General features: G+C 43.1%; 1 long non-coding RNA gene across 3 annotated transcripts; it reads left to right on the forward strand.

The window, feature by feature from the left end:
- Positions 1–14077: 14077 nt before the first annotated feature.
- Positions 14078–17654, forward strand: LOC136476244 (uncharacterized). 3 transcript variants are annotated; one of them, XR_010763455.1, is made up of 5 exons: positions 14078–15392; positions 15480–15765; positions 16119–16307; positions 16494–16669; positions 17604–17654. It is a non-coding gene; the product is annotated as an uncharacterized lncRNA (long non-coding RNA). The 3 variants fall into 3 exon arrangements; XR_010763456.1 differs by lacking the exon at positions 17604–17654 and having other exon boundaries at positions 16122–16307; positions 16494–17261; XR_010763454.1 differs by lacking the exon at positions 17604–17654 and having other exon boundaries at positions 14079–15392; positions 16494–17261.
- Positions 17655–22526: the final 4872 nt, after the last annotated feature.

The raw sequence follows: 22526 nt of genomic DNA on the forward strand, positions 1-22526 counted from the left end.
CACAGATTCTGCGATATCTGATAGCCTGCGAAGCTATCAATTCGCGTGACCTGGAGAGACATGGCATATGACTACATGAGGCAGCACACCACCGTGGTGCGTTGGGCACGACCTGAGAGAGATAGGAAGTGCTTGTTTAGCTCTTAAAAAGTTTTTCAAAAAATGCTACAGTAGTCATCACATCAAATCTTACGATACATGTATGAAGAATTAAATGTAGACGAAAAAAAACTAATTGCATAGTTTAGTTGGAAATTGCGAGACGAACGTTTTAAGCCTAATTAGTCCATGATTAAACACTAATTGCCAAATAAAAACGAAAGTGCTACAGTAGCCAAATTCCCAAAATTCGCGAACTAAACTCGCACGAAAAGGAAGTGATGGACCATATAGTAAGGGCGTGATTGGTTTGAGAGCCAACCTCGAGCCAGGATGGCTAGGCTGTGCAGGACCAAAGAAATCGAGTTGAGCTCGTGCAAGTGGTCGTGTTTGGTTATCTTTGTTGTTGGTTCAGTATGAGATGAGATCATGTTTGGTTGCATGCATGCATTAAAATTTTGGGTGTCTGATACGTGGGCCCCTGCACCATGCGTGAATCAAGCCATCCTGCACGGAGAGGGAGGTGAAAATTGAAAAGGAGACGTGCGGGATGGAGGAGAGCAAATGAACGAAAGGATGCAGGCGAAAGGTACCAGCAGAGAAACCAAACACAACCACAATGCACCGAATGACCGGATGAACCTTCGAACAGCGTGAGCGGAGCAACCAATCACATCCTAAAAGAAGCAGCTGCCTCCCATGTTACTCTATTACCCTGAATAGTACAGGTACCTATGTGTACTAGTACTTTTAGCTCAGGCCAACCGCAAGTGCTGCCCCAGTTGGTGGTGGTGCCCTTACGCAATGGCTGGCTGCTACTGCGTGTACGCTGATGAACACTGAGTGGAAGGTTGTCTGTGTGGCAGCATGGGGAGCAGTAGCTCCATGCCTATTCCTTTTTCACAATTGTACTTCCAAATTTTTAGGAGGTCCATTGGTTTTATCACAGTGGATGATCGAATGTAGAAACATTTGTATGGTATTGACATTCACCAGCCAGATGCCAATCTGAATATTCATCATCATTATTACTATTAAAAATTCTTCGTTGTGACATTTTATTTAAATATTAGACACAATTTATTTCGTCTTCACCATTAGAAATCTCCTACAGTGACATTTTACTTATACACGTTAGACACACTTTATTTTGTCTCTACAAAAAATACAAACACATTTTTATGAGGTATGCTAGAAGTGTCTTCATATGGATCGTGTCAGTCTCTAAGCGTATTGAGAAGATATACAAACACATTTTTATAAGGTATGCTAGAAGCGTATTTATACACGTTAGACACACTTCCATGTAGCTTGCGTTAGTTGAACATCACTCTTATTTTCCAGCTCATCGTTACCATACATGTTTACTCTGCTGTGCAAGACGTGCAATGATGCACCAACTCTCGGCTCCCAAGCTCCTGATCTATCGCCACCTCCGGTTGGTAAGGGGGACAGATCCTGATCTATAGCTCTGCAGAGTCAACAAATTCATCATCCGATTAACCATCGTTTTATTTTGTGGCAAAGGCATTCTAGGATTCCAGGATTCAACAGACAATTTCTAAACAATTGCATAAACAGAACAAACACATTTTGCTAGCATTGGACTGAGGCACCCTGACATTCCGTACTTTAACACAATACATAGACTCTGTTTTTATCAAGTGCAAAAGTCATATTTAGAGCAATTATCACAGGAAAGTAAACGGAAGTGGGAATGCCTTAAGTTATTTAGCTGTGTTTACTTACTAGGAGTAATCCATATGACAGACATAAGCAAGTGATTCATATTTTGCTTGGTCTGTTGCCTTATATTTGTCTTTTCAAGTAGCAAAATAGAGGGGCCTCTCTCTATATATGAAAAGAGTTAAAGGGCCGTCAAGAGCAGATAAATGAATAGTTATTTCTAAAACTTAATCGCGTCGGCTAACCAAAACAAGTGCGGAATTAAAACTATCGGTCTAGCCAAGACTACACCCCTCTATCTATGTTCTCTAGCACCTTGCAAAGATCCTAATTAAGCAACAAAGGTGCCGGGCTAATTAGAGCTCACCTAACCAATTCTCGGAGCAAGGTCACACAAACCTATGCCACTAGTATTTCAAGCAATGAGGGAGCTCCTACACATGCTCAAACGCACAAATCCAACTAAGCTCACTAGCAATGCTCAATAACAAGGCAACCAATGCCAAATTAGAGAGCGCAAATACTTAGCTACACAAACTAAGCAGAGTGACTAACAAGGTTACACAAACCAAATTAGCCACGCAAGGGAGCTACTTCTATGCTACACAAGCAAGAAGGTAACTAGTGAGCTACATAAGCTAACTAATTACAAGAGCAACTATACAAGCACAATGTATATAAAAGTAATCACAAGCTTGTGTAAACGAATTGCAAACCAACGGGAAGAACAAGGTTGACACGGTGATTTTCTCCTGAGGTTCACGTGCTTGCCAACACGCTACGTCCCCGTTGTGTCGACCGCTCACTTGGTGGTTCGGCGGCTAATTGGCATCACCCGCCAAGCCACACGTCGGGCACCGCAAGAACCTACCCCGAAAGTGAGGGTAACTCAATGACACGCTCAACTAGAGTTGTTCTTCGCGGCTACCGCGGGGCGAGCACAATGCCCCTCACAAAGTTCTTCTCCGGAGCACCGCACAAGCTTTTTGCGGGCTTTGACGAAGACCACCACCAAGCCATCTAGGAGGTGGCAACCTCCAAGAGTAACAAGCACCACCGGCTTGCAACTCGATCACCTAGTGCCACTCGATGCAATCTCACAATGCAACGCACTAGAATCACACCCAGTCGCAATCGATTCGCACTCTTGCAAGCACAAGTGAGTTAGAGGGCATCCAAACACTCCTACACAAGCCACATAGGTGTGAGGGTGCTAAGCAACTAGCCTAAGGCCGGCCACACACTCCTTTTATAGCCCCAAGGGCTAAAATAGCCGTTACCCCTTCACTGGGCAAAGCGTGTACAGACCGGACGCGCAGGTCATAACAACCGGACGCTGAAACCCAGCGTCCGATCACTTACAGAGAGGTTCCAACAACATTTTTCAGCGACCGGACGTGTCCGGTCATCACTGACCGGACTCTCCTAGTGTCCGGCCGCTTCTGGACATGCTAAAAACACTGACCGGAAGCTGTGACCGGACTCACAGGTGCTGACTGGACGCTGGACCCCAGCGTCTGGTCGTTTTTCGCGCCAGCGTCCGGTCATAGACCTTTTAGCGCTGAAATGGCTATAACTCTTAGCTCCAAACTCCGATTTCGATGATCTTGGACATTTTGGAAAGCTTACTCAGAGGGCTACACATCCCACATGCATACTTGATCCAAATCACAATGGATCAAAGCAGTATTCCAATCCAAGGACCATCCTATAGTTCAGAGTACACCGAAAAACCTTTTTCTCTTCTCTAAGTTGATTCACAACAACTCTAACTTCTTCTCCTTTGCAAATGTGCCAACGCCATCAAGTGTGCACCACCATGTGTATGTGTGTTAGCTTTTCATAAAAATTTTTCAAAGGATTAGCCACTCAACTTGCCACGCCACTCGATCCTAGCGATGATGCAAAGTTAGATCACTCGAGTGGCACTAGATGACCGATATACAAACAAGTTTGCCCCTCTTGATAGTACGGCCATCTATCCTAAACCCGATCATCGACTTCTCTACACACCTATGACCGGTGAAATGAAATGCCCTAGGTTATACCTTTGCCTTGCGCATTCCATTCCATCTCCTCCAATGTCGATGCAACACATGCACCAACATGATCAACAATGATATGATCCACTTCATATCATCATGTGATCATATTGGTTCATCGATCTTGCCTTCACTTGCTTTTCACCATTGCCTTCGTCCATCGGCGCCAAGTCTTGCTCAAGCTTCACCGCCACGCGGTCCATCGCTCCAAAGCCTCCGACTTGCCCTTCACGCTTGCAACCGGTCCATCAAGCCAAGTCTTGTCTTGATCTTCTCCACCTTGATCACATGACTCAATGCCTTGTCTCATGTGCAATAAGCTCCTTCATCATCACATGTGTGAGCTTTGCAACATCTCCAAGCCATTTTCACCTTCATGGCATATGTTGCTCACACATATGTACCTATGGACTAATCACCTGTGTATCTCACATAAACATAATTAGTCTACTTAGGTTGTTAGTCAATTACCAAAACCACACAAGGACCTTTCATATTTAGATCCACAATGTCCACAAACAACATAATGCATATATTCAAAGTCCACAAACGACAATTCAAAACAAATAATTCATCATGAGTCCAGTCCGGTCCGGTCTGATCCGGAGAGTCCGATAATAACATTACATACACATGATTCACAAGTCCAGTCCACAAAGTCCGATAACATTACATACACATTATTTTCAATGACCTGTGCTTAGTCTTTCCCACTCACGAAGAGCTTGGTACCGAGGTTGATGTCCTAATAGAGACTCTGGTTCATGGTACAAACCTTTGACATGTACAATCTGGTCCATTATAAAGCTGCAAAGGTCCCCAACGAGCTCCAAGAGGTTATCAGGGTCAAGTGGTGTCGCTCTAATTCCTTTTTCTTCAGGCCACTATAAGAAAACTATGTTAGGTTTTGAATTTCATAACATACGTCAGGACACTACGAGCGAAGTAGTTCTAACTTACCTTTTAGGGGTGTCTCCTGTATGCACCAATGTTACTCATGGTAGTGCACACGTAATATCCACAATGTACACTCCCAGACTCCTGCTTGTGGCACTGTTCGCATATGAAATTGTTAAGTAATACTTGTGTTAGTAACGTAATGGAAATACTAAAGTTACACTTACCGACCACTTTATTTTGATATATAGGTTACTCTTCCTATCTGGATGATGCACGCCTCTGAGAGTGTTAATGTAGTACCTGTACGCCCTATTCGAATGAATTTAACAGATGCAAGTTGTTAGTATCCAATGGTCAATGTTACAATTATATATACAAATATATAAGGTAATGAGGATGGTTGAAATGTGTACGTCTTGAGAATGCTTATGAAGTCTTTGTATCTCACCTCATCGACATCCAATGGATCCATGACCCACGCCATGCCTAGCTTGAGATCGACGTCTATACAAATCTAGTGGTTGTTGCACGTATTTAATCATAGAAATAGATAAACTCTTTTGCACCTATCAAAATAATGTGTATTTTTTAATTTAAAGGATATAGTGGAACTTACTCGAAGTTGTAGGGAAGATATATAGGACTTTTGTCTTGCATCCTGGAGAAAGCTCTTGAAATGTATGCCGCCACCTTATAGGACTCGTCCCTTATTCTTTTTTGCTGGATTTTCTCTTTCTCCTCAATGGTCTCCCTAGTGGCTAGGTTTTCGTCATCCAGTTTCCACTTGTTGGGGGTAAGTAAACAATGTCTAGGCTATTAATTTAGGGTCTAAGTACCCTGATCGCGCACTTGGCATTTGATTTGAAATGTGCACTTGCATTCTACAAATCAAGTTGTGGGTTAGTTATAAAGATGACAGGGACACATTCTACAAATCAAATCAAGATGACAAGGACTTACAGGCACCATGTTTTGATGAGATTGGTTTCCATTTCTCTGAGGTGAAACATTGTCGGGACATCATCAAATGTAAAGGCAATTTTTCCTTTTGGGCCTTCAAATGTCTTGCTAGGGTACCTTGCTTCAATTACTTCTATGTCCGTCGAGAGAGCACGCAAGTAACAATCATGAAACCTTCTCATTCCAAGTGGTAGGTACTGGATCGACCGGTTGGGTAGGAAAGGTTTGCCTCTTTCATATTGTTTCGGGCAATTCTTTGACCATTTGATGCAATCAACATTTACATACTTGACTTTGCTTGGTGCCTTGGCTTGGACTAGTTGTCGTTTGCTGGTGACATAATAGTTGCATGCCGTAATTTGACGTTGGTCAAAATTAAAACATACAATATGCTTCTACATTAATTCTACATCACCGTTGGACAGAAATAGAACTAATGCATAGAAAAACTCATGAATAAAAAATATAATATTGTTATTGTCAACGTTGGTCAGAAAATAACAATATCATAATCCAACTTAACCAAAAAAGTCACTACTCCTCCAATTAAAATTTCCCGTGGTTTGGTAATACACCAATTTGTCCACTATTAGTAGATAAAATGATTTCTTTCACTTCACAATCCCAAATAATTCGTTTAGGAGTCCGTACATAAATATTTAATTTCATTTCTTCAATTTGCTCTCCTCTTCTAAGTTTATAGCTTTCGTGCTAGCTTCATCGATGTTCCCCACTAAATAAAAAGCCTGTTCGGGTAGGCCGTCTAATTCTCCGGAAAGGATTAGTTGAAATCCCCTAATTGTTGGTTCAAGATTAATTAGAGGATATACTTAAAACATAGCAATAGAAACATGAAAAACTACTTTTTCAGGAGCATTACGTACTGATCTACTCTCTAAACAATATACACATTGGTGCAAAATGAATAGAGATTTAAACATGCAAAATTGAATAAAACATCAAATAAATGCTTCTGAAAAATATAAACAAAAACGTAAAGCATACTGTGCATTTAGGCCAGCAGAGCAGCAGCCCATGGCCCAGCAGCGCCTGCGCGCATGCGCGCGGCGCCTCTCCCGCACCCAGGCCGCAACCTAGGCCTGGGCCGGGATTTCACCTCCCCGCCTAGGTCGAAATCGGTCCGGTCACTGCCAGCCGTTGGATGCGATCGGATGAACCTCCGCGTATTTCGCCGGATCAAAACCCCCTGGTCGGCCGCGCTCTCCTAGAACCCTAACTCCATTTCTTCCCTTTCTTCACGCGGCGAGCCGAGCGACGACGAGCACCACTGGCGCCCTGAGAAGGATGGCGGCGCCACCGCAGGCCCTTTCACCGGCACGCGCGTTCAACCGCGGTTGAGCGCGCCGCCGTCGAGGGGTCCTGCGCCGGTGCCCGGAGCCCAAGCCCCCGCACGCGCGATGCGTCGTCGAACTAATCTTCTCGCGTGGCGGTGGAGCGGCGGCTTGGGCTCATCTGCCCGCACGGCAGCGGTGGCCCGCACACCGATGAGGAGTTGTCGAGCGGTGGCTCGAGGGTAGGTAAGCCCCTTGTCTACTTCTCATCTCGGGTTAAGGTTAGGGTTTCGATCCGAATCGAAATTCGTTCATCTCCTTCTTTATTCTTCTTGATTTCTACCCCAAGAACTAGATCTACACCTAGAATAGGCTCATCCGATAGCATTGTTATAATCTTTGGATCAACCAGGAGTAGATCAGTGGGTAAAAACTTCCTTAGCAGTAGTAAAACATCGACTCACAACCTAGAACCGGTAGATCTAAAAGGAAAAAGGGGAGAAGGAGAGAGGGGAAGTGTTACCGACCATCGGAAGGCTTGGCGGAGGAGGACGATGTAGCCATGGCGAAGGTGTGGTGCAGCTCGGGTTAGTGGTGAAGTGGTAGCAGTGGAGTCCGGCGGCGGAATCGAAGTCGGTCGCAGTGCAGTGGCGGCGCACGGCGTGGTGGCGGAGCTTCCCGTCGCTGTTAGCGCTGCCCTCTCGATCGGACTAGGGTTAGGATGTCGGTGGGGAGTTAGCGGCTGCGGTGAACCTAGTACCCAGTGCCCCGACCCCCACCTTCCTCTCTATAGCACTGCATGACGGGGGCCCATCGACCATGATTGGGTTGGGCGCCCCCGTTCAGGGTGCGAATCAAAGGCCGGCCAACTTGGTGGAGATCAACCTAACATAGAGCTGTTCTGAGGAGTACTCTGAAATAATAAGTGAAGAGATCCATCAGAATTTTTTTACATGACTCTGTAAACTATGTTAAAGCTGTCATATGATTCGGTAAAAGGTGGAAAATATCATACTATATTTGATATTCCTTGAGTTCTGTTATTCACTCACCCAATTAGATCAATGCTTGGGAACATGTTGTTTAATCAGGTACATATACATATAGAAAACTCCATGGTAATTATATGGTATAAGACAAGAAAAATTACAACTTCATGGGAAAATGTTGTTAACTAGTCGCAACAATGGGATTTGATGTATACGTTTGGACCAAACAAATATTATGTAATTGAGGGCATGTATCCTTATAGATTTTTGGCCCAACTAGCTCGCTAGGTCAGACCCTAAGACTTTCATCTTGCTGCTAATATTAAGCATAAGCTTCAACTCATTCAACTGAGAGTCATCTGTCTCCCACAGGTCATCTAAAATAATAAGTGTCTTCTTATCATCTAGTAATTCTTGAAGGCGTTGGTAGATGAACTCCCTACTATCTCCATTATGTCTTCCTTCTTTAATACTTGAGACATTATGGTGTTACCTATTTTTCTCAAGTCAAATACCTGGGACACATAAACCCATACCCGATGGTCATAACCCTTGAAATAAACATCATTGAAAACTAGTTGTGCCAATGTCGTCTTGCCAATGCCACCAAGCCCAAAGATACGAAGAATTATAGGACCTTCTTTATCGTTGCTTGCCGATAACAATTTTATGACTCTCTTTCTTTCTCTGTCTCTCCCGAGGATGCCTGCTTCATTGACCTTGGATGTTGTTTCTCTGTCAGTAAAATGATGGTCCATGTCAATCCTTTGGTAACACTCGAATTTGAAATCCAGGTGATCCTCTTTGATTTTTCTCAGTTGGTCACGCATCTTCCTCATTTTATTTGCCATGCTAAGCTTGGGTGCAAGGTTAAGACATGAGAAAATTCCCACCGCCTACAAGATAATTGAAAGTTCATAGTTACGACAAAAGGAGTTCAAGAGGGGGGGGGGGGGGGGGGGGGGGGGGGGCTCCGATTCAACAACCATGCTGGGAACCATTTTACTGTATTAAACAAAAAACATTTTAAAACAATGCCACCTCCAATCCTCTGTAACTTGTGCATCTCTGCGTTCCCTTTGAGCTTTCACCCGGTGACTCGTAGGTAACCTGCAGTTCGTGCCCCGTGCTTGCATGTCCGGCGGCGGAACACGTAGTAATTCGGATATGGATGCCAGGGGCGCACCACACAACTCGAACACCTGTCGTGGTGCATGCATGTCGCGGCCAGGGCCAGCCCGCGCCTTGTTTAGATGCCATCCAAATTTCAAGTTTTTTCCCTCTCTCTCTATCACATCAATTTTTAGCCGCTTGTATGGAGTATTAAATGTAGGTAAAAAAATAACTAATTACATAGTTTAGTTGGAAATCACGAGATGAATCTTTTGAGCCTAGTTGGTCCACGATTGGACAATATTTGCCAAATAAGACGAAAATGATACTATTCATCGGGTTGAAATTTTTTCAGCATCTAAACGAGGCCCCGGTTGAGTAGAGCTGTTTCAAATTCAATTCAAAGCTGCATACAGCTGCACGCACCAGCACCAGCAGCACAGATGCATATGCATGCATTGCGTGTGCTTGCATTGGCGGCGGGTGTGGAACATTAAATATCAGAAGATGCCTTTCAGTAATGAAAGACTTGTAAAGGTTATTATAAGTTCCATTTGAAGCAAGTAATGTGGATTGGGCAAATGATACAAGAGGATTTTGAGTTATCAGACATGTAACGGTCGGATCGGAGTACGCCTCATCGAAATAGACCCCTGCTGTATACAGTACATAGACCCTTGCTATATATACTTTTCCTTTTTTTAAAAAAAACGTGCTGCATAAATACCTTTGTACTTTTGCTATTCTGTGCACAACCGCTGTATGTACGCAGAGAGAAAGGCCCTGTGCGGCTTACCAGAAAGCAGCTTGTTCTGCTGGTTTTTTTAGTTGGAATAGTATTTTTTTCTCACAACAATTCAGTCAGAATAGTATTTTTTAGATAATTTCAGTCCAGTTTTAACGAGCCGAACGAGGTCAAAAACCAGACATGAAAAGCTGCAGAGAGACCTTGTCCTCTCCTCTCCTCTCCTCTGCACTCTCTCCCTTCCTTTACTCCGTTATATTGCCCGTTGGCAAAGGAAGCAGAGACGCCTCCGTCTCCCCCATTGTGAACTTGGAGCGTCATCAGCTAGCATGGGACGCCGCGGGGGCCGGCTCCTGCCGGCAGTTGCGGCACTCAGGCCTTCTTTAGTTTGAGGGGATAAGGGTTCCAGGTGTCATATTAGGGGTTACATTGAGGTATTGTATGTGGTGTTTGAATATTAATAAAAAAATAAATTATAGAATCTATCAGTAAATCACGAGACGAATTTATTAAGCCTAACTAACCTGTCATTAGCATATGTGTTACTGTAGCATTTTATTGTCAAATCGTGGACTAATTAGGCTTAAAAGATTCGTCTCGTAAAGTAGTCATAATCTGTATAATTAATTATTTTTTAAATCTATATTTAATACTCCATGCATGTGTTTAAACATTTGATGAGATATGATATAAACTTTTTAGGAGGAACTAAATAAGACCTTTGTACGCAGTTGGTATAGAAGTGCCCGGCTCTACGTGTCATGTTTCATTCATGTATGGAGTGTTTAGGAGGTGTCACGTAGGAGTATTGCATGGGGTGCTCAGATACTAATAAAAAACAAATTACATAATTCGTTAGTAATTCGTGAGACGAATTTATTAAGCTTGATTAATCCGTCATTAGCACATGTTTACTGTAGCATCACATTGTTAAATCATGGATTAATTAGGCTTAAAAAAATTCGTCTCGTAAATTAGTTGCAAAGTAGTCTATTTGTAATACTTCGTGCATATGTCCAACTAAAATTAAGCCCTTGTTTAGTTCGCGAAAAGTTTTTCCAAAAAGTGCTACAGTACCCGTCCCATCGAATCTTGTGGTACGTGCATGGAGCATTAAATGTAGACGAAAATAAAAACTAATTGCACAGTTTGGTTGGAAATTGCGAGACAAACGTTTTGAGCCTAATTAGTCCATGATTAAACACTAATTGCCAAATAAAAATGAAAGCGCTACAGTAACCAAATTTCCAACTTTTCACGAACTAAACAAGGGCTAAGAGGCGAAACCAAACGCCAGCTGGACTCTCGGGGTGGCCAATTGCTGTCCTCGCAGTTCCTCAGTGTGTGAGGAGTGAACTGCGGCATGCGCGGATGGATGCACGCGCCGACTGCCGTGCCGTAAAGTCAGTCCGCATGGGACATGCACGCTGCGCTGCTGACAGCAAACGATTTGAGCTCTCATTCATTCATCGGGTCCCACTGCCACAGACATTGAGCTCTCATTCTTCGACTAAGAGCGTGTTTAGTGGAATTTTGGGCTATCGTAGCACTTTCATTTTTATTTGGCAATTAGTGTTCAAACATGGACTAAGTAGACTCAAAACGTTCGTCTCACAATTTCCCACCAAACTATGCAATTAGTTTTTTTTTGTCTACATTTAATGCTTAATGCACGGACCGTAAACATTCGATGTGATAGATACTGTAGCACTTTTTGGGATTTTGGGTGAAGCTGAACACGCGCTAACCAATCTACTACTGTATAGTAAGATGGGAGCCAAAAAAAAAAAAGAACATTAAAAAGGGATTCGTCCTTGTCTACACTAGGAAGCAACGTCGAAATGAAAATTCTGCCATGCATTTCATGGCAAACGTCTCGTGCATTTTTCAGAAAAATCCGTTGCAAACCCCTGTAGGTATGTGTCCATGCCAGCAAGCAACCAAGAGCGGGCATCGGTGGAGGAAGAGATCGGTCGCTGCTCCGTACGTTGCGCATCGAATGGGAACTGGACCACAGGACAGCGAGCAGAGCGCTGAGCCGGCTGCCGAGTCACTGCGGCCACCACCTGCCCTGCTGACTGTCTGAGCCGCTCCGTATCGTTGCGCATCGAATGGGAAACTGGACAGCGAGCAGAGCGCTGAGCCGACTGCCGAGTCACTGGGCACGGCAGCGCTACGCCTACGTACGCTATACGCTAGTACTAGGCCTTGTTTAGATGAGAAAAATTTCAACCCGATGAATAGTAGCCACTTTCGTCTTATTTGGTAAATATTGTCCAATCGTGGACCAACTAAGTTCAAAAGATTCATCTCGTGATTTCCAACTAAACTGTGCAATTAGTTTTTTTTTTTTACCTACAATTTAATGCTCCATGCAAGTGGCTAAAAATTGATGTGATGGAAAGAGAGTGAAAAAACTTGGAATTTTGGGGTAATCTAAACAAGGCCCTAGTGTTGTGGGCCAGCAGTAGCAGTACCCACGCCACGCCCTACCCCTGCACTGCCCACCAGGCCACCACGACAAGGAACGACGGGACGGGACGGGTACCACCGCGGCAGCAATAATAAATGAGAACCAAACAACGACAAAAAAAAAAATCACACTACAGCAGAGACGCACTACGTACAAAAGATATGATGCGTTATTCTACTGCTTTTGAACGAAGGGCCTTGTTTTAGATTGAAGAAGAAAATTTCAACCCGATGAATAGTAGCACTTTCGTCTTATTTGGTAAATATTGTCCAATCGTGGGACCAACTAAGCTCAAAAGATTCATCTCGTGATTTCTAACTAAACTGTGCAATTAGTTATTTTTTTTACCTACATTTAATGCTCCATGCAAGCGGTTCAAAAATTAATGTGATGGAGAGAGAGTGAAAAAACTTGGAACTTTCAAGGGAACTAAACAAGGCCGAAATATTTAGGCATATAAGTAGTATGGATGAAAAGTACAATAAAAATCAATAATCGATAGATTATGAAAACTGAATATTAGACTATAGAGTACCTATTATAGCTAGTATTTTAGAACACTGGTGAAGCAAGAAAAAATTAAGTATATGTAATATTCGTTAGTATAAGTGTCTTATAAGATTCTAGCCGCACGGGTTGATCAACTAGTCTTAATTAAGTATATGGTCTTCTAGTGATGTTGACCACTATTGCCCAGTTTAGACGACCCGAAATGTTTTTGGTTTGAAGAATCGGCGCCAAACGCATTTGCCTCGAAACGTTTCTCCCTCAAAAACGTTTCTATCGATTCTCTGTTCGGCAGGATTTATTTTGGCTTTAGCTTATTTCTTTGATTGATTTGCTGTGAGAGAAAAATACTATTTCTGACTGACTACTCAAGCGAACAGAGCCAGCCTGCGCGAGCCAAACGCCTTGGGCTGGTTTGATTGGTTCATGTTTCTCCTCTCTCACGTGAAACTAGCAATGGATTTCTTTTGTACTTATCCTTTTTCGTTTAGGTTGTTATTAGCCCACAAAAAGATCAATTTTTTTTTGAAGCATATTTCATATTTCTTTACAAAAAGATCTTGCGTTGGGGGATCAATTGCTTCATAAAAATGTTATTGGTGATGTGGCAAAAGCATATTTCCAATAATCCAAAAGTTACCATCCTTATCTGGGAGGTTGTGTTTGGGAATCTCCTGCAGATGCTCTACAAGCCTGTTCGTTTTTGGCTGTGGCTTGTCGTAACGATTGTAAATTTCCAGCCGGAACAGTATTTTTCTCTCACACAAACCAGCCAGCAGTACTTCTTCACGAAACAGCAACGATATGAACCAGCCAACCAAACAGGCTGCTAAAGTATACCAACACAGCCCAAAAAAAAAAAAAAGATAGCTATCCAAGGTTCAAAAAAAAAAAACATTGACGCGTGTTCCTCACGTTTCCGGTTCTAGCTAGTTTCCAATAGTTAGATATTTCTGAAACATAGGACTGTTTGTATACCGGTACTAATTGTTGGTCATTTAAAGTTTTTTTACAGCACTCAAATATATAGGTGAATTAATGGATTGATTTAGTTTTTAGTCCACGCACAACCTATCAAGCAACTAGTTCATTAATCCGTATGAGAGTGCTAAAAGAGACTAATAGCTGTTAGTCTATCTATCAAACAATGTAGGTTAAACTTACTCGCCTAATAATTAGCCATAGTAACCAGTGGACTAATAACTGCTTGTAATTATGGACGAATTCGCGCGTTTAGTTCATAGCCGAGGAAGGAACGATGACCCCGACCCCGACCGCGACCCCCGACCCTGAAACCCTAGCCGCCCCTGGCGGGCCCCTTCGCGCCGCCGCCGCCGCGGCCGCCGCCCCCGACGTTGGCGCCCGCACCAGTCGCCCCCTCCCCTCCCTCCCCCACCTCTCCACCACCCTCTGAGCCGCATCCTCGCGGAGGTCCGGGTTTTGGGGCGCGCCACAAGGCGCCCCGGGCGGTGGTGGCGCCGGCGCCAGCACCGGCCGCCCCTCCCCTCCCTCCCCACCTCCCTTTGAGCCGCATCCTCGCGCGGGTCCAGGTGCTGGGGCGCGCGTCGAGGCGCCCTGGCCGCCACCATCCCTGTCGCCGCCCGGCGGCCGTGCGTCTCCGCGGCGTGGACAGGTGACTGCCGGCGCCCTTCCGCCCTCTATGCCACCAGTGGAAGAAGCTGCCGCCACAGGTGCCCCGCGGCCTCGCGAAGGGCCCAGATCTGGCGCCCCCCCCGCCCCCTCCACCGCCAGGACCAGCCCCCGCAGCCGACGCGGCCTCCCATGGGGCCTCAACGCTGCTGGCCGGCGCAGGGAGCGCTGCCTCCACCGCCGATAACCACTCCACGCCGTCTGAGGCCAAGACTGGGCCTTCTAGGTCCGTGGGCGTCGGTGGCCCAAGTCAGGACGCTGTGGTGCCTCCGGGCACCCCAAGCTCACCCACCCTCTCTCCGAATGCAGCTCTGTTCTACCCTAGTGCACTGCGGGAAGGCGCACGGAGTCCGACGATGACCACCCCGCCACCTACCAAGATGCCGCTTATCGTCCGGCAAAGCGGGTCGCTGTGTCCCCGTTGTGCGCCCAGGCTCATTCATTCGTGATTTTGGGCTATGGGAAAGCGGAGGCGAGTCGGTAGGGTTCCGGGCGGAGCACAGCTGGCCTTCCTTTGCTCTCTCCACTCCCTCTCTCCCTTCCTTTGCTCCATCGGCCGCTGCCCGTTCTGCTGTATCGCACAGGAGGCACGTTGATGGCCATTGCCCATTCTTTAGGGAGAGACGAGAGGAAACCGCACGAACCCAGCAGCTGCCTTCGCTTGCCTCTGCATTGCCCGTCTCGTTCCCTTTCCCCTCCCCCTCTCTCCCTTATCGTGAGCTTCGGAGCTTTCTCTCCCCCATTATGATCTTCGGAGCTTCATTAGCTAGCTGAGAGCCGAGCATGGGCCTCGGACAGCTGAAGGACGCCGCACTCAGGGAGCGTCGCCGCCGTCTTCTTGGCGCGGACATGGTGGTGGCGGTGAGGCGTCCAAGTCGTGCCCAGCTCGGTGCGCTCGTCGACGGAGAACGGCAAACACATAGCCACCTTGCTGCCGTAAGTGAAATGTGTTCTACTGTTGTCGAAGGGAAGGCAAGCTGTTTAAATCGTGGGGGTCTTTTTTTTTGTTTGCTTCTTTTTCAGACTGTTGCAAGTGAAGAAAAAAGAGGATTGGAGACTGACGATGGGTCGCCCCCACAAATCCTCTGCATACCTCGCCAACAGTAGCGGGGAAATTCACGATGGAGGCCCCGTGCAAGCTCGGGCAAACATGTTAGATGCGAGCCCGATTCACCATTCCTGCGGGATGCAGGACCCAGTAGAGGTAAGGGACTCCTCTGCTCCAATGCTCCTGAGATCCGTCCTCATGCCCCAGCTCACTGGTGTGGCACTCATCGATGGAGAACGGCGAATCCATCGCCACGCTGCTGTGAGTGCCTGCTCACTTAGTGCTTACTCCAATCTATGAGATCTGTATGTATCCTGGTTTTTTTCATAAAAATTTTGAAGTTAGATTTCGTAGATCCTCCCCTGCTTTTTAAAGTTGATATTTTTTTATTTAAAGGGTGTAGAAAAATTAGTTCTGTAAGTATTGAGTTGATTGCTACAACATATATTACCAGGAAAAAGAACCTTTTTTTTTTTGCAATTTCAACTCTTTGCTTAGTTTATTGTTTAGACAAAAATAATATGCATCTCGCAGAGGCTCACTGTTTTCTATCAAAGGGAAAGTAGTTTAATTCCTCACATCTTTCTTTTTTTTCCATACCACAACGAGTGAAGAAGTAGTTGGGCTGCAACAAGTGAAGCAGCAATCGGGCCGGAGACTGTCCTGGGCCAGCGGAGGACTTTCTTCTTTAGGTTGAGGGACCTCTTTGCTTCAATGTTGGTTCTGAGAGTCGTCGTCCTCATGCCCAGCTCAGCGGTGCGGCGCTCTTTGACGGAGGATGCTAGACCCATCACCGCGCTGTCGTAAGTGTCTGCTTAGTGCTTACTCCTTCCAGATGTGTGTATATATATCCTGGTTTTTTCATTGGAATTTTTTAGTTGATTTCGTATATCCTCTTCTACTTTTTAAAGTTTAGGAAATTTATTTAAATGGTGTAGAATTAGAATAGACTAATCATCAGATCTTCTTTTGTTTTGTTCCTTCTTCAGACTGCAACGAGCCAATAAACAAGAGGGCCGGAGACTCTCATGACTGGTTTCAGCACAAAGTGCACTGCTTTTCTTGTCAGCAGTAGCAGGGATAGGGAAAGACCATGGTAGAGCAGACCCTGATTCACCGTTCCCACGGGATGTCCGACCCAGCGGAGACACATCGCCGCGCTGCCGTAAGTGCTTGCTTACTGCTTTGATATGAATGGAGGAGGACGCGTGGACCCCATAGCCAATCGTTATCTGCCGTGTCCAGAAACAATCATACGTTCAAGTTAGAGCATTATCGAAAGTCAAACTCAAACCGAACCACATTTAAAATTCAAATCAAACTCGTTCTAGATTTATTTTCTTTTTGACATACATTAGTGGTAGCTATAGCAACATGGAGCAACTGTGCCCACCTACATCTGGCCGCTTGGTCTGCTCAACACAAGCTGGAGGATTGGTTCTTGGCAATGACAGATAGAGGCACAAAGGCAGCGCACTCCTTAGCCATTCTCACCCAATGGCAAATATGGAAGCAGCGAAATGCGATCGTTTTTAATGGGAATAGGAAAACCGGAGCACGCTGTATTCGCAGAGATAAAGGACGAGTGCTCTACCTAGATAGCGGCCGGGGGAAGGATACTCAGCACCCTTAAGATAGACCAACGTTTTGTGAGTAATCAGCTAGTGTACAATCATCACCTCATATGGCTGTCTGCTATATGAGGCAGCGCGCCTCACGCTTGTAAGATCGCAACTCTCCATTTCCAACTATTAATATAATGTCGGGCAACCGGATCTTAAAAAATTAGTGGTAGCTGAGTAATCCTCGACCTTCTCAGGTTGTCGTAGGTTGGTGCTCGATGAAACACTCCGCGACAAGAATGGCTCTTTCATGGTCAAGAGCACATGAGGTGAAAGTATGGCCAGCACGTCGTCGAGCAGTGCGTTGATGTAGGTTAGTAGGTCAATCGCCAGCTTGAACAGCACGAGGACCTCTGCGAACCCATCCACCATTGTACTACACCCTGATCTGAAAGTCGTGTTAATGTACACGTTTAACATCCATCCCAACACTCTCTTTCTCAGAGGTCTCAGTCTTTGTATTTATCATCCATGCAGCGGTGCTGTAGACAGCAAGATCTTGGTGATGGGCTTGCCGATCAAGACAGGTAATCTAAACCAGTAGCCTGCTGACTGAAATTACTGACATACTGTCCCCCGAACATATATCATGCAGCTAATGGTGATGAAATAACAGGGCGAAACATGGAATGGAGGTTACTGAAGGAGATGAAAGTGCTCATGGTTGAGCTACCAGGGGTATTCGGTATCTCCCCACCCATCCAAAAAAGACATGTCAGCTACCGAGGTACGGTATGAAAATAGTGAACAAGCATGCTTGTAGCTAATAATATGATTAAAGTAGCTACTACTTGGACCAAGTAGAGAATCAGAGAATCATACATACATATGTCTAATTAACGCTCATCTATGAATGTAGCATAAAACTGATTAAATTACAACAGTCTGAATACGAATAGCATAAAATCTGATTAAGTCACAACATTCTGAATACAAATAGGTACAATTAGATTTATTTGCCAAAAACAACAGGCATGGCATCCATCACAAACAGAACACTAATGCTAGCATTAATCCATGGACAGAACCCCAGCGCTCTTGTAACGAGTACCTTCGGATCCACCTGTAATGATAAAAAGCAAAGCTTCAGACAATGTCCATCTGCAAACATAACGTCTTATCTTCACAGGTGAAAAGAGACATTATTATAAGTAGCATCAAAAGATGGTACTGTCCCATCTGCCAAACCTTAATAATGTCATATATTCATATCTGAAACTGAAACATTATAAGCAGCCGATGGGCTTGTCACATAAACATTAAATCAGAAAGTTTGTAATAGTAACACATTCTACAAGCATCAGACCTAACGCCTGCCTGCATGCATAAACCATAAGACATGCACCACTGCCATTGTTATGTAAGATGTCCTCTTGCAAGTCTTATATCATCTCTATAGACTATTGATTAAAAAAGGATGTATATTTTTACACAAGTTGGCAAACAAACCTAAATATTTTTAGAAAATGCCAAGTTCTCTAGAAGGCTCCAGGTTATTTATTATCAATCGTAGCAAAAGAAAAATACCGGTAAACTAATAGGTGAAGAACATCCAACAAGGAAACAAATTTGATAAACTTTCTGATGCTAAATTAAATATGACTAGCTGCAGGACGTTTTGAAATTTGATATAACGTTTTGATGCTAAATCAAGTATGACTAGCTATATGACGTTTTGGTGCTAAATCACGTATCACTAGCTTCTCTTCAACTCAGATTCAATTTCTAAATACAAATTAGATAGGAGATAATGTTCTTGACTTCTGTATGACTAGCTATGGAACATTTCTATGCATTTCACACATACCTTACTGATCAGATCGTGTCCACCAGAAGTTCATTATATGCTGGATGTGAAAAGTAATAGAATAGAAGAGATATATTATGCAGGGGTAACTGTATGCCCTAGCACTTGGATGTGAGCAAAGGCCGCACTTGGCCACGATGCCACTGTACTTATTGGTTCCGGACAAGACAAGAACTTACAGAACCTTGCATTGAGGTAGCCTAAATCAGGGGAGAACCACAGATCTAAACAAAAGCAGACTGTTCAATCAGACCTAGCTCAAGGTTCACACTAGAAACCAAATAGGCCTCACTAGTAGTGCTTTAATATTAGATTATAAATCCCAAAACATATAGACATGATTCAGTATAAACTAAAAAAAACATAAAGAGTACCTAATCAGAAGAATCACAGATGTTGCAAGCACACAAAATAGTTGCATACAACCTGCATGTGATAATAAGTTAAAACTTTCCACATAATCTGGCTAAAAATTTTGAAGCTCAGATAGGCATACTCTGCGCTCAGATCAATATTTCTCAATAAGGTTTTTTATGATGTAAGGAAAAACTCATTTAAATGTTCATTGGCAGGTATCATCAGTTCAATTCCATCACCAGACTGTGGTGCATTAGGATTTTCCTGAAAATAAAAACAAGAACTCAGTTTGATATTGCACTTAAACTTTAATAAAATATTTTTTTTCTTTTTCAATCAAGCCCAAAAATTCTTTATAGGACTAGCATAAGCTAACATGACATGACTTTATGACGAACTAAAGTCACATGATGTCACAACTATTCTCGAACTAATTTTTTCTGTTCTTTATAAAGAAATAGATAATATAAGGCAACCAAGCCATACAGAAGTGACCGTTGAGAGGTGTTTATTGTTTGGATTGCTTTGGACACTTGTGGGCTATGGGGGTGACCAAAGATATGATCTTGGAACGTACTAAAAGGAAGCTAACTAACCATGCAAAAATAGCAAATTACTCTCATGCCCGCCTCTTTGTTTAGAAAAAAAGATTATTACAGCTAAAACCTACTTGGAAGTTATCCTGCTGCATAAGTTTTATTTGGATCAATAAATATACCACTATGCTGAAATAACAGTTACTCTAACTGAGACCATGTTCCCCAATATCACAGCGCGTTGAACACAACAGAGCAAATAAAAAAGATGCACTAAGTGAAGATGATTAAAACTTAACTTACACTATAATCTGCAGCATGCATAACCACATCTCTCAAAAGGGTAAATGCGTTAGTTTTGTCTTTTAGATATGGTTTGCCGGCGTTGATTTTTTTTGGAATAAAATAACTGAACATTGCACTCGTGGAGAGATTTGTGCGACATGTAGGTGGGCGAGTCGAATCATTTATTGCACTTTTCCAAAGTGAAGCTTCATTTTCATCCGCACCTTCATACTTGCGGAATAATTCAATAATAAGTTTTTCTCTAGCATAGCTTGTCATACAATATACAAGTGTGTTAAGAAGTAGTTTGTACTTATTTGGTAAGGGACCGGTTACAGCAGCTAAATGTCCTATTATATCAGGTGCCACGAGATCATACAAAATCCTTAAACAAGCTTCTATGTATGGTGGACGCTTTGAGACAATATTTTACATGTCACTGAATAGCAGGATGCTTTCTATTTCCTTAACAAATTTAGTAATATCAGCTGCCCCTGAACCAGGTTTTTAGTGTCTCGTTGGTTTCATTGTTGAGCGGACATGACCTTGAGCAAATATAAAGTCTACTAACTCAAACTCATCATTCCAACTTCTGCTTGTAATAAATGCTTTCGTAAAGCAGTTTATGCATGACGAAAGGAACTGACATCCTAGTCTGGTCATTTGTAGTGAAGCACGACCACGAGGGAGAGGAACCACTTGTACAAATTTGTGTTTTTTGTTTATATAGTCTTGTAGGTTTGGATCATTCCTGAAATGTATGTAATTTAATTATTAGTGAAATAAAGATATAATTGTGGCAAGATATAAAGTGTGGCAATATATATCTTGCTACACTTATATCTTTATTTTACTAATAGTTAAATTGTATATATTTCAGGAATGATCTAAACCTACAAAACTATATAAACAACAACAAACATAATTATACAAGTGGGTTCTCTGCCTGATGGTCGTACTTCACTACAAATGACCAGACTAGGATGTCAGTTTCTTTCGTCATGGATAAACTTTTTTACAAAAGCATTTATTGTAGGCAGAAGTTGGAATGGTGAGTTTGAGTTGGTAGACTTATATTTGCTCAAGGCCACGTCCGCTCAACAACGAAACCAACAAGACACTAAAAAATCTAGTTCAGTGGCAGCTGATATTACTAAGTTTGTTAAGGAAGTAGAAAGCATCATCCTATTCACTGACATGCAAAATGTTGTCTCAAAGCGTCCACCATACGTAGAAGCTTGATTGAGGATTTTGGATGGTCTCGTGGCACCTGATGTAACAGGATAATTAGCTACTGTAACCGGTCCCTTGCCAAATGAGTACAAGCTACTTCTTAACATACTTGTGTGTTGTATGACAAGCTATGTTAGAGAAACACTGATTATTGAGTTATTCCGTAAGTATGAAGGTGCGGATGAAAATGAAGCTTCACTTTAGAAAAGTGCAATAAATGATTCGACTTGCCCACCTATATGTCGCACAAATTTCTCCACGAGTGTAATGTTCAGTTATTTTATTCAGAAAAAATCAACGCCGGCAAACCATATCTAAAAGACAAAACTAACGTCTTTACCCTTTTGAGAGATGTGGTTATACATGCTGTAGATTACAGTGTAAGTTGAGCTTTAATCCTCTTCACTTAGTGCATCTTTTTTTATTTGCTCTGTTGTGTGCTACGCGCTGTGATGTTGGGGAACATAGCCTCAGTTAGAGGAACTATTGTTTTAGCATAGTGGTATATTTATTGACCTAAATAAAACTTGTGCTGTAGGATAACTTCCTGATAGATTTTAGCTGTAATAATTTTTTTCTAAAATAAAGAGGCGGGCATGAGAGTAGTTTGCTATTTTTGCATGGTTTGAGTTAGCTTTCTTGTTAGTACCGTTCCAAAGATCATATCTTTGGTTATCCCTATAGTCCACAAGTGTCCGGAAACAATCCAAACAAAGTAACAACCTCTCAACGGTCAACTTCTCTGTACAGCTTGGTTGCCTTTCTTTATCTATTTCTTTATTAAAGAATAGAAAAATTTAGTTTAAGAATAGTTGTGACATCATATGACTTGAGTTAACTGTCGTAAAGTCATGTCATGTTAGCTTCATGCTAGTCCTATAAAGAATTTGTCTGGGCTTGATTGAAAAAGAAAAAAAATAGTTTATTAAAGTTTAAAGTGCAATATCAAACTGAGTTCTTGTTTTTTATTTTCAGGAAAATCCTAATGCACCACAAGTCTGGTGATGGAATTAAACTGATGATACCTACCAATGAACATTTAAATGAGTTTCTTCCTTACATCATAAAGAGCCTTATTGAGAAGAATATTGATCTGAGCACAGAGTATGCTTCTATGAGCTTCTAAACTTTTAGCCAGGTTTATGTAGGAAAGTTTTAACTTATTATCATCTGTAGGTTGTA

This window comes from Miscanthus floridulus, chromosome 8 (assembly GCF_019320115.1).
Source record: "Miscanthus floridulus cultivar M001 chromosome 8, ASM1932011v1, whole genome shotgun sequence".
Taxonomy (NCBI): domain Eukaryota; kingdom Viridiplantae; phylum Streptophyta; class Magnoliopsida; order Poales; family Poaceae; genus Miscanthus; species Miscanthus floridulus.